The sequence below is a fragment of the Macaca mulatta genome, chromosome 12 (genome assembly GCF_049350105.2).
Source record: "Macaca mulatta isolate MMU2019108-1 chromosome 12, T2T-MMU8v2.0, whole genome shotgun sequence".
NCBI lineage: Eukaryota > Metazoa > Chordata > Mammalia > Primates > Cercopithecidae > Macaca > Macaca mulatta.
This window is the reverse complement of record NC_133417.1, coordinates 93,362,206-93,374,209: the sequence shown is the minus strand read 5'-3', so window position 1 is coordinate 93,374,209 and position 12,004 is coordinate 93,362,206. Positions and strand designations below refer to the sequence as shown.

The 12,004-nt window shown below is 33.2% G+C and overlaps 1 protein-coding gene across 26 annotated transcripts in view; it reads right to left on the bottom strand.

The window, feature by feature from the left end:
- GULP1 (GULP PTB domain containing engulfment adaptor 1) overlaps window positions 1–12,004 on the bottom strand; it is a 305,123-nt gene that overhangs the window by 210,462 nt on the left and 82,657 nt on the right. The gene's annotated exons all lie outside the window — the stretch shown is intronic.

Here is a 12,004-nt window from a genome sequence, read left to right as displayed (position 1 = left end):
GCTTATCCTTCTATTCATAATCATGCTATAACTAGAAGAGATATGTTAATTGGTTAAGACTTTTATATTTTTATTCCAACAAACAAAACAAAAATTCTCTCTGGGTAGACACAACAGCACAAACTATGTCTTCCTTTAATTATATGATTTCGAATGTACCTCTGACATAAGTTCAAATAGTACCAGAAGAATTCACAGTGTAGTATCTTTTGCCAAAACACTAAAAAGACCTGACCTTTTTGAAGGAGGGGGAAAAATGGAGAAACATATCTAAGTCGTGTGCCCTGCTTCTCATCATAACTTTGATACAAACCTCTTGATACAGACATTGATGATGCCATATGTGTACTTTTTACTTTCTTAAATAGACAGATCTCACATATTATTTTATCCCTTCCTCTTTGTTTCAATCTAAGCCATCTGAATACTTTGAAAGCCATCTTTTTCCATCTTAGCTACATATTCATCAGAAGCCTATTGACCTATTTGTTCACTCTATTTGTTTTCTTCTGCCTCAGCCTCCTGAGTAGCTGGGACTACAATTGTATGGCATCACGCCCAGCTAATTTTTGTATTTTTAGTAGAGGGGGGTTTTGCCATGTTGGTCAGTCTGGTCTCGAACTCCTGACCTCAGGTGATCTGCCTGCCTTGGACTCCCAAAGTGCTGGGTGGATTATAGGTGTGAGCCACCACACCCAGCTTCTTTTTCATTTTCTAACATGACTTTAGAGAGAAATAAAGGATCTCAGTTTAGGTTGTCCTGGAGGCAAACACTGAGGTAATAATAACTTCAATGTGAGAAGTTTATTTGGGAGATAATCCCAGGAAATATTAGCAGGGTTGAAAAGAAAGAAGTGAGACCCGGAATGGAAGACTTCTTACCAACACAGAGATCATTATCAGACCTGTAACACTATTGGCAACTGCAGCTTAATCTGGCTGGGGAAAATCAGACATCCAGTGTGTAATACACCCCTCAGCTATATCTCACTGTAAGAATGAGAGCTAGCATATTTATATACCAATTCTCATTAGTCATTAGCTGAGGGTTGCTCCCAGGGGCATTGATTCCCTAGAACTTTCAGTCTGTTTGGTTAACAAAGTGGTCTCTTGTGGCCAAAGAATCCCTTAGGTAAAGAAATGCAGGATAAGCATTAGAAATTTTGCCAGTTTGAACTATAGCACTAAAAGAGAGGTTATAGGCTGATCATCTACAGCATCTACAACAAAAAGCAACAATTTTAAATTTTGAATTAAAATATTAGCACAGTATATTTTAAGGTCATATATTGATATTTTATAATTTTAGTGAAAAACAATGTTTGCTTAACTCAGACCATTATTTATTAAATCATATGTTATTTTCTTAGCACTGACTGGATCTTAGCATGTATTAATTACACAATTCACTTCACCTTGCTGTAAAATGTAAAGGTTGTATCATCACATACTTCCAGCTCTAAAAATAGATGTGTTTATCCTGGACAGGAAATTTCAAGCATGACACATAGCTAAAAGGTAAACTATAAAACCATATCATGATTTCCACAGTCGTTTATCAGATCATGTTTTTCTTGTTTGTTGGTCTTAGATGAGAGGAGAGAAAAGGAAGAACAAAATTATTTATCTTTTAGGATGACATAGTTTTTCCATTTTTATTTTGACAACTATTGATCTTATGAACAGAAATTAGAGAGAAATAATTTGAGATAAATAACTTATCAAAACTCTTCAATACATTTCATTCCCAAATTTTATAGAAGAAAATATTTTTCTTAAAATAGTCAATTCAATTTAATCAAGATAAATAATTGTTAATAAAACTCTTCAGTAGATTTAATTCCAAAATTTAATAAAAGAAAATCTTTTCCTTGAAATGGTCAATTCAATTTAACATCCCTGTAGCCTTTATTTTTATCTTAAATTCACTGAAACCCAGTCACACTGAGGAAATACTTTTTAAACTAGAATATTTTATGCAATGTGACAGAATAAAGAAGAGCACAAAAATACACACATCAAAAAATAAGAACTAACTTATGCCTACTTCTGTCTTTCTTCTTGCAGGAAATGACATATTTTCCAAATGGGATCTATTATTCTATGTCTGATATGATTAGATTTTTCATAGAAAGAGCACTTTGAATATTCTTGCAAAACTCAGATTGGCTTAGGGGCTGCTCTTTTGAACATATTTTACTTTAAAATATAAAATCCTGATTTCCAATTCAAATGCTTCTTAAAATTTTAGTATGAACATAATATGCTCAATTTGATACTGTTTTGCCACCATTTATTACACATTTTCACACAATTTGAAGATGTATATGAAATTAAATGAAACTGACTATTTCTTTACTAAAACTTCCTTTATCCCCAACAGTACCATTTAAGAAAAACATTATTAATGCTGCAATATGACAAAATGCTTCAATTTGTTAATGTAACAGGTAAATCTTTAAATATTCTATATGTAATAAACCAAGCAAAACAAACAAGTCAGGCCAAATTGTATTTCTACTTGTCATCATGTGAAATATGGACCATCATTATCATGATCTTAAAATATTTTCAAAATCATTATTCTCTTTTTTACCTAGGCCCAAGAATTTAACAGTATTTAATCTAATTTGCAAAATGTTTTAGGAGTTTTCCTGGATATTTATTTCTTATCCTCTATAGGCTCCTAAATTCAAAATATATAAAATCAGATCTTGGCCCTGATTTTCTTTTCTATATTTTTCTTTTTTGTCTTGTGACATTAAGTAAGTAGTACAATCCCCACTGATTGCTCACACCTGAAATCTGGCATTATTAATCCTTCTTTTTTCCCTTACCACCTACATGCAGTTAAATAAATTCAAGTCTACTTAATACAACAATCTCCAGTTTGTTTTCTCTCCCAGTTTACACTCCCCACCTATCCATCCCTAGCCAGTGGTAATTTCTCTAACAAGTAATTTGGCCACATCACCAATGGACAAAGTACATATGCCTTAGTATGCCTTTAAGACACCTTCTTAAATGTTTTCACCCCAATGTTCTAAGCAAAACATACAAAGAAAGTGATATTAGGATGATTGTCCTAAGTAGCCCGGAGCAATCACTTCCTATGTATTCTAGTCATCTCACTAAGGAAATGACATACAAATAGTCATACCTATACCCCTACACTCTTAAGGAAAATAACATTAGAAAAGTAATTTTGTTCATTAACACAATATTCACTGAACAGCTATTGAATGCCCAGTTGTTTAGTTACTAGTGAGAGGAAAATAAGTCTGTATACTCCTTTGCATGCATCAGTGTGATAAGGACTATGTTCCTGGCAAGGCTAGGTGCTGCAGAAAAGTCTTCCTAAAAGAGGTAAGACTCATTAACCTTCAGTTAACAGAAGCTGTCCAGTGAGGAAGGTGGGGAAAGTCACAGTTGGCAAAGGAAACATCATAAGCAAAGGCACAGGAATAAGAAAGAACACGCCATCTTCAAGGATAGGCTATAAGAATATTTTATTTTAAAATAGAATATTTATAGGAAACTCTTTTGTATAAAACTTGAGGAATAAGATGAGGCCACATCAGGAAGTCTCCTGATTGCCATGTTATAACATTTGTATTTTACCTTTAAGGTGATGGAAGTATGATTAAACAGGGAAGCAGTACAGTAAGATATGTGTTTTAGATAGGTGTTTAGGATGATCATATTGCCAAGGCGGCTCTGAAGAGACATGAAAGGGAGGGGATGAGACAAGCAAATTACTTCTTAGAAATTTGTGTATATTTGTTAGATGCTAATGCAAAATAGACTCAAGGCATTCATATTTATAAGATGTAAAACTGGAACGATCTTTATAATTTAATTTATATAGGAATAGAACCAGACAAAGATAGCTTTGATCCTGGGTTTTTCTATTCCCGGAAATCAGGTAAGACCAAAAATTCATATCACCTGTTATTCTTCCAAATGCATTCTGAGTTCCATACCCTCAGCTTTCAGTATGGTAATGAAAAAAGTGATAGTGGATGAGACATGAAAAACTCTTCAGAACACATAAGAATTTTAAATTTATCAATTTAAAATCAAATTCAATCCATGCTTTCCATTGCATTTGCTGTGAAACTTTCAGCAGTGCTTTGAAGCTCTCAATGGCAGGAAATTTTTCTAATTAAAAAAAGTAGAACAATTATCAAGTCATTCACTCTTTTTGCTGAAATTAGTGGAAAACAGAAGTCACTTTCCCTGAAACGTTTGGTTATTAAAATTTTCAGTATATATAGTGTGAATATGTCTATGAACAAAACACTTAGAAAATTAGAAAATTATAAGGAAAACAAAAATCATCTATATTAAGATAAACTAAAATATAACATTTAGACACCTTCCACCCAGTCTTTTCCTAAAACTGAAATTGTACTACACATATGCAAAGTTCAGCTATTTCACCCTCCAAACCTCATGTTGAAATGTGATCCCCAATGTCAAACATGGGACCTAGTGAGAGGTATTTGAGTCATGGGGGCAGAACCCTCATGAATGGCTTGGTGCCATCCTGGTGGTAATGAGTGAGTTATTGCTCTGTTAGCCCCTTGAAAGAGCTGTTTGTTAAAAAGAGCCTGGCACATCCCTCCCCTCTCTCTTTTGCCTCCTCTCTTGCCATGTCATCTCTGCTCATGCAGGCTGCACTTCAATTTCTGCCATGAGCCTGAACAGCCTAAAGCCCTTACCAGAAGCAGATGGTGGCACCATGTGTCTTATATAGCTTGCAGAACCATGAGCCAAATAAACGTCTTTTCCTTATAAATTACCTAGCCTCAGGTATTCCTTTATAGCAATACAAAGACAACATACAATTTCATTTCCTCCCTTTTGTCACCTACAGTGCAATCATATTCTTATATCATTAAATAAGTCTTCAAATAAATAATATCGGCATAGCACATCACCTTATAACTTTTTTTGCCCATTCTAATGTTCCATATTTAAGATTTTTTCGTTTTTTTTTCTATATAGAGACACTGTGATGAGTAGAACTGAAGCAAAGTAGTGTAGTGACTAAAATGACTGTAGTTGGCCTGGAAAGTGTTATAAGCCTGATTCCAAAACTATGTTGCCTTGACGGGATACGCCTTAGTCTCCTCATCCATATAATCTAACATAGTGTTGCTTTGAGAAATAAATGATTACAAAGTTTGCGAAACACTTAAAGCACTGAATGATATATTCTACATATATATTTTATCTGTTATATAAATCATTGCTTAAACATCAGACCATCGAGACAAGGGAGAATGGAAATTACCGGATCAAAGTCTGTATATAATTATAATACTTTGTCTGGAAAATAGGGCAAATTACACTCCCACAGAAGTGAAAAAGTATGCAAAACTCACCCCAATCTTCCTGTATTGTTCATATATATTAGGGTTTTAAAAATTTATTTTAATTCAATAGGAAAATTGAATTATAATAGGAAAATTGCCTTACATATTGTTTTAGATTTGCATTTCATTTATGTAACATTAGCTTTTGCCCAATTAGCTTTTTGCAAAATTTTTTCTTATTGATAAATTTCCTATTCTCAATTTTTATTGTACCTTTTATATAACTAAGAACTAAGGGGAGAAGATAATTTCTAACTCAACCCCCTAATCAATAGTTTGGGTATTCATTCTTATCTGAACCAATGAAGTGATAAGCACATTGCTAACCAATTGGTAGGTATGCAGAATCACTGACTGGCTTAAGACAATCAGGGAGTATTCTTGGAGATACAAATATGGCCAATTCTCCTAAGTCATACAGCTTCCACACGTGATGAAAGGTGAGTTCCACTGAGAAAAATCTTGTCCATTATAAACACAGTGGTAGGTAAATTTAGAAATAAATGCTAAGTACACGTTAATGTGAACTTAGACATAAATGAGATAATCTATACACAGCACTAATCATAAAGCCCAACACATAAAATCTCAGCAATTTACAGTAATTATTATTTCTGTTGGTGTGTTTAAAAGTTCCGTATCTTTCACACTGTAAATAAAACCATAGTACATATCTTTGTACATAAACATTTGTTGTGCTCGTCTCAAATTCTTTTTTTTTTTTTTTTGAGATAGACTCCTGCTCTGTTGCCCAGGATGGAGTACAGTGGTGCAATCTCGACTCACCACAACCTCCACCCCCTGGATTCAAATGATTCTCCTGCCTCAGCCTCCCAAGTAGCTGGGACTACAGGTGCGTACCACCATGCCCAGCTAATTTTTGTATTTTAGTAGAGATAGGGATACACTATGCTGGGCAGGCTGGTCTCGAAATCCTGACCTCGTGATCTGTCAACCTTGGCCTCCCAACGTGCTGGGATTACAGGCATGAACCACTGCGCCCGACCCAAATTATTTCTTTATTGTGGCTTCATATAAGTGAAATTCCTGTCAAAAAGTATTTGATCTTTTAAGCATTTTAATGCACATCATCAAGTTATTTTCTGGAAAGATATGTCAAGAAAGACTTCCACCAATAGCATATGACAATGTTGAATTTAAACCACACTTGCCAGCAATTATCTTTTTAATCTTTGACAACTTGGCAAATTTTGTACCTTTTCCTAAAATGCATACTTCTTTAACTGCAAGTGAAGTATGAGTTTATATGTTTACTTTATTGAATGCTTATTTTATAATTTTTATTTTCCTTTTGGTGTGCTTTTCAATTTCATGACATTTCAATGAGATTTTCTGACATTTTAATAAAAACCTTATGGCTTATGGCTTTTGAACTTTTTGTTCCTTTAACTTTGTTGCTCTTCTTACAGGTAACCAACTGTTCACTCAATTCCATCAGATTAGGAAAGGTTGCTTTACATTTTATTTTCCCTTAATGTCATTATTATACGTTTTGTCCATAAAATACTGTAATGTAAATTGCTAAATCTTACAGTAAGACCTTACCTACGAATTCATACAAAGGCATTAGAGCAAGTAAGTCATTATCATAGGTGTTTTTAAAAGTATATTTAATTAATTATTAAAATTGTATTTGTCAAATGTGTTTTATAGATTTAATTACATTTAATTTTGGGGATTAATCATCTCTGCATTTAGTTTATCATTTAACACTAGGAACACAGTTAAACCTTGAACAACACAGGTGGACTGCATAGGTCGGTCCACCTCCAGGTAGATTTTTTTTCAATAAATACACTTGGCCCTCCACACCCACAGGGTCTGCATCTGAAATCAAACTCAAATGGAAAATACTGGCATTCACAGAATACAAAACATGTGGATATGGAGGGCTGGCTTTTCATATATACGGGTTCCACATGGCTACTGCAGCCTTACTTGAACATGCACAGATTTTGTTATCTGCTGGTGGCCGTGGAATCAATCCCCTGAGGATACAGGGGAGCGAATATATTTGTTAAACACTGCAAATATGGATTTCAGCACCAAGATCAATAGAAACAGAATTTTTTCCAAATATTCCCCATATTTTAAGCTTCTGCCTTCCTTCTTTCATTTAGAAGATGAAATTATGATTCTCCATTCTTTACTATAGTATTTTAATACATTAGAAATACTCAGATGATTAAAGAAAATATTTATACAACACCTATTCTAAAAGCCACTATTAATTTTTAAGACTACCTGTTACTCCTAGAAGCTGTAAAACTATGTAAATATATTTCAGTATTAATGAAAAGAGAGCAAGTCTTCATTAAGGGTTCTTATTAAGCATTTTTGTAAACAGTCACACAATGGAAGCTGTTGGAATGAAGGAAATCAGGAAACTGTGGTTCATTTCCTGATGAAAAGTTGGGCCAGAAAGCATTCATTAACTTGGATTACATAAAAAGTCATTAGTTTAATTTTTCCAGTCCTGTGGAGTTTAATTTTGTTCACATTAATATCCATAGAGTGTGTAATATATTTAAAGACAAATTTCAGTGAGCTATTATACAGTCTTCCAATTTCCCCCAGTTGCAGGATGCAGCGGTCAGGAGCTTTACTAATACTTGTCTCTATTCTACATTAATTGTAGTATCATCATAATTGGATATAATTTCACTCAAATTATACAAACACTGTTCAGTAAAATCTGGAATACCTTCTGTACCAATATAATCAAGCAGAAAAACATATACAAATTCGTCTGTTGTTAGCCATATCATAATAATTGTTTCACAGATGAGGAAACCGTCTCAGAGATGCAGACATCACCAATATTTTATATGATGATTGGTTATGCCTGAAGGCCCTTCTTCAGCAATCGAACATTTTCAATATCAATGTTTTGTGATTGTTCTTTATGTTACTCTAATACCAAATGTTATTTCACCACTTAAACTGTTGCTCTGGAATGAAGAGAGACAAATGATCTCTCTTCATTTCAGATGAATTAATAACATATTTTACACCACAAGCAAATGAAGAAATCACTGTTCAGTAGCATTTTCACAAAACAGTGTGCATTTCACCCTGCATTTAACTTGTTTATACATACATGGTGATTTCCTGTCACCACCCAACACCCTCCCCCCCACCAAAATATTCTGGTAATAGCACCTTGAATTTCCTTTGCAGACTTACTTTTTTTTTTTTTTTTCCTCTTTCCTGGTAGTTATGTTTGGCTAAGGGTGACCCAAGTTGTAGTTCCAGTACTGGTCAATGGCAGTACTATGATCCTAATAATAATTATTCACTTATGAGTGGGAATGTGGACTAAGTTAAAATAAAGAAAATACAATCAGCACCCTTTTTTAAAAAACTAGAAAGAAACAATCCCTTTCCACTTGAATTAACTAACTGAAGGACTGAAAACCTGGTGGCTATTTTGTCCTCATGTTTCTTGCCTTAAAATATAATTCAGTGGATAACAGAGCTATGAGAGGGAAACAAATTATCTACGTGCCTGGATTCAGTCAGGCCTGAAGGACCACTCTAGAACTTTCTACTATAGTAACCAATGTATATTATTTGGCTTAACTGAGCTTTAACTGGTTGTCTGCCAAGTACAACCAAATAATTACTCTTAAATGTATATGTTCTTTACTAATGTATACTACACATTTTATTGAATTTTTCTATGGCTTCTCCCAAATTGAGATAATATTAGTAAATAATAATGAGCCAAAATGATTGATTGATATTTTGAAGGAAATAAAATTTTTCTATAAAATGATACAGATACTCTTTTGGTGTTTTGAAAACATTTGTTATTGTTAGAAGCTAAATAGGGACATGGAATTTCAGATGAGCCTTCAGTAGATTTTAAGAATTATTTATACTTTAAATATGTTTATATACTTTAAAATTTTTATGTTTGCTCAAGAAATAATGTCGCACAGTTTTTCATCAAATTTAGGTTGTGATATCCTATTAATTACATCTTCACTTCTTTTGAAGAGAGTAGAGGAGACCGATTTTTAAAACTGTAAATAAACAGATTTAGAAGAGATATGAACAATTTCATAAATGTGATATGTTACAGGTGATGTTGAGCACTCCCTAATTTAATAATTACACAAAGACAAATGATCTCTCTTGATTCCAGATGAATTAATAACATATTTTACACTGCAAGCAAATGAAGAAATCACTGGAAGCTTAATAGTATTATTCCAATTCAATTCTACTCTAATTTTTCTTATTTCTTATTTTCTTATTTCTTTGAAGCTCTTCCCAAAGACAAAAGCTAAGTAAATCCTTGGCGTCTTAGTAACTGGTCAAATAAGTTTCTAGAGTAATTATCTGCTTTGATACCTTTTCACTGCCTAAGCATCCAACATCTACTATGTGATATCTCAATGATCTGTCAAAAAATAAAAATAAAAACACTAGACACTTAAACTATCAGTGTTTATGGAACTGGGAAAAAGTAAATCCAACTTTATTTTATAAGAAACTTAAGATATATCAGACACCTGTGTTTATAATTTCAGTATTGAAAACTGGATGCTGGTATACATGACAGCATCACAAAATATCATAAAGAACCAAAATATAAAGAACCAAAAATGTATCTCTAAATATCAACTATTAAATAAATAAAAGTTTACCTTATTGAAGCTCATTTTTCTTCATTGTTCCCTCATAAAATATTAGGCTACTTTTCTTTTCTCTCAAATTAGTTCAACTGTATTATACTATTTAAATCTGATTGCTACTGAAGGTACTTGATTCCTCTCTAGAATGTTCTTCCCCATGATTCCTCTCTCTGTTAGAGCTTAGTTCCCACTTCAAACAGAATTCAATAAACTATAACTACTTAAGAAAGAGATCATGCATTATAAATATATATACATATACATTTTAATCCCTTCCTTCCCCAGCTCCATAAAACAGACTGTGCTATAAATGAGTATATAAAATTCTTATAATAAACAAGCATTATATTCTATTTACCCAAGCTAAGGACATCTTTCTCTTCAGGCTATTCTTGGATAGAAGGAAAAATGCAGAAGGGAATTTTTTCTCTCTCCTAACACAACTTTAAAAATATCTCTGACCTTTTCAGTTATCTATCATTGATTCTGTGATACCTGAAGATAGTTTCCTACCTATGAGGAGAAAAGATTGCAATCATCTCATTTGAGCTCAGTCTCCAAAGACCCAATGATATGGTTTAGTGTAGATAGCAAGTATCTTCTTTGTTCACAGATTTTCAGAAGAATAAAAGGGGCAGAAATATCAACATAAAAAGGTCAAGTCTAATTTCATTTAACAATTACATATGTCACATGGAGGTTAGGTCAAAATAATCTATAGAGCACTTGCAAAATGATGTTAATAATACCTATTCTCCCTCTCTCCTAGAGTATTTTCAAATGAGTTCATGTATGAAAACACTTTCAAAACTGTAAGTACAATACAAATATGAGGTCATATTACACATTCCAGGAGAAGTTATGACATGCTGAAAAGGCAAAATTTACAACCAAATTTCCTTTTTCCAACAACTGATGTCAGAGTCTGCACTTGCATGTAAACTTTTGCAAAGACATTTCAACATAGGAAACAGAAGATTATGTAATACTAACAATATCTAATTTCCCAGCTGTGTGTAGTTAAAAGAAGTAAATGACCGAAGAGGAGTCTTCCCAATGCTCTGAATCTATTAGTAAGTAGAAAGTACTATTACTAGCCATAGAAGGTAACTCCTCTGGAGAACTAGATACAACTGGGCAAACCAGTCTTCATCTCTTTGCCATTCATGAAAACACTTATGTTCAAGTCAGTACAATACATTCTCTCAATGAAGACATCTTCATACAGCAAATGAAGATAATACTGCCAGGAGTACATCCTCTCTGTGTTTGCTGTAACCATTCACAGCAACGACAACAACAAGTGAAATTAAAGAAACAAAAGTTTTCCAATCTCATAGTTTGAAGCGCTGGAAAATCAATGATGTAGCTACCTCTTAAATGGATCTAACTCTTTCTCTGAAGCCTGATGGAGAGCTCATCCAGTAGTATATAATAATCAGACTATGATATTGTAAAGATTCATCTTTATCTCTTCTCTAGCTGTATTCATCCAATACACATTTATCAAACACTTGCTCAATGCTGTGCATTGTATAGGACTAGGAAAACAGATGAAGAAATTTAGTTTCTAATCTAGTAGAGTAGACAGACAAGTAAATAAATTATAATAACTTGTTATCGTAATGGTATAATAGATGTCAGCCTATTAAATACTTGCTTAACTTAATTCTTAATTTCTAAATAGTAATCTATACTAATTAGGTAAGCTTCTGATCATGATGAATTTGTAAGTTTCTTTTAATTTTTTAAAATGCTTTCACTGATATAATGACATTTTATTTTCAAAACAACTCTGTTCCATACACAGTGTTGTGCTTTCCTTCTTTTACCGAAGAGAAAATCAATGTTGAAAGACGAGTTAGTAGCACCAAAGCCAAGGTCAGGACTCAGAAATCTCTACTCCCTTATTTCCTTCTTACAAATGGAGGATAACACATCTGGTTTGCATGCTAAAAT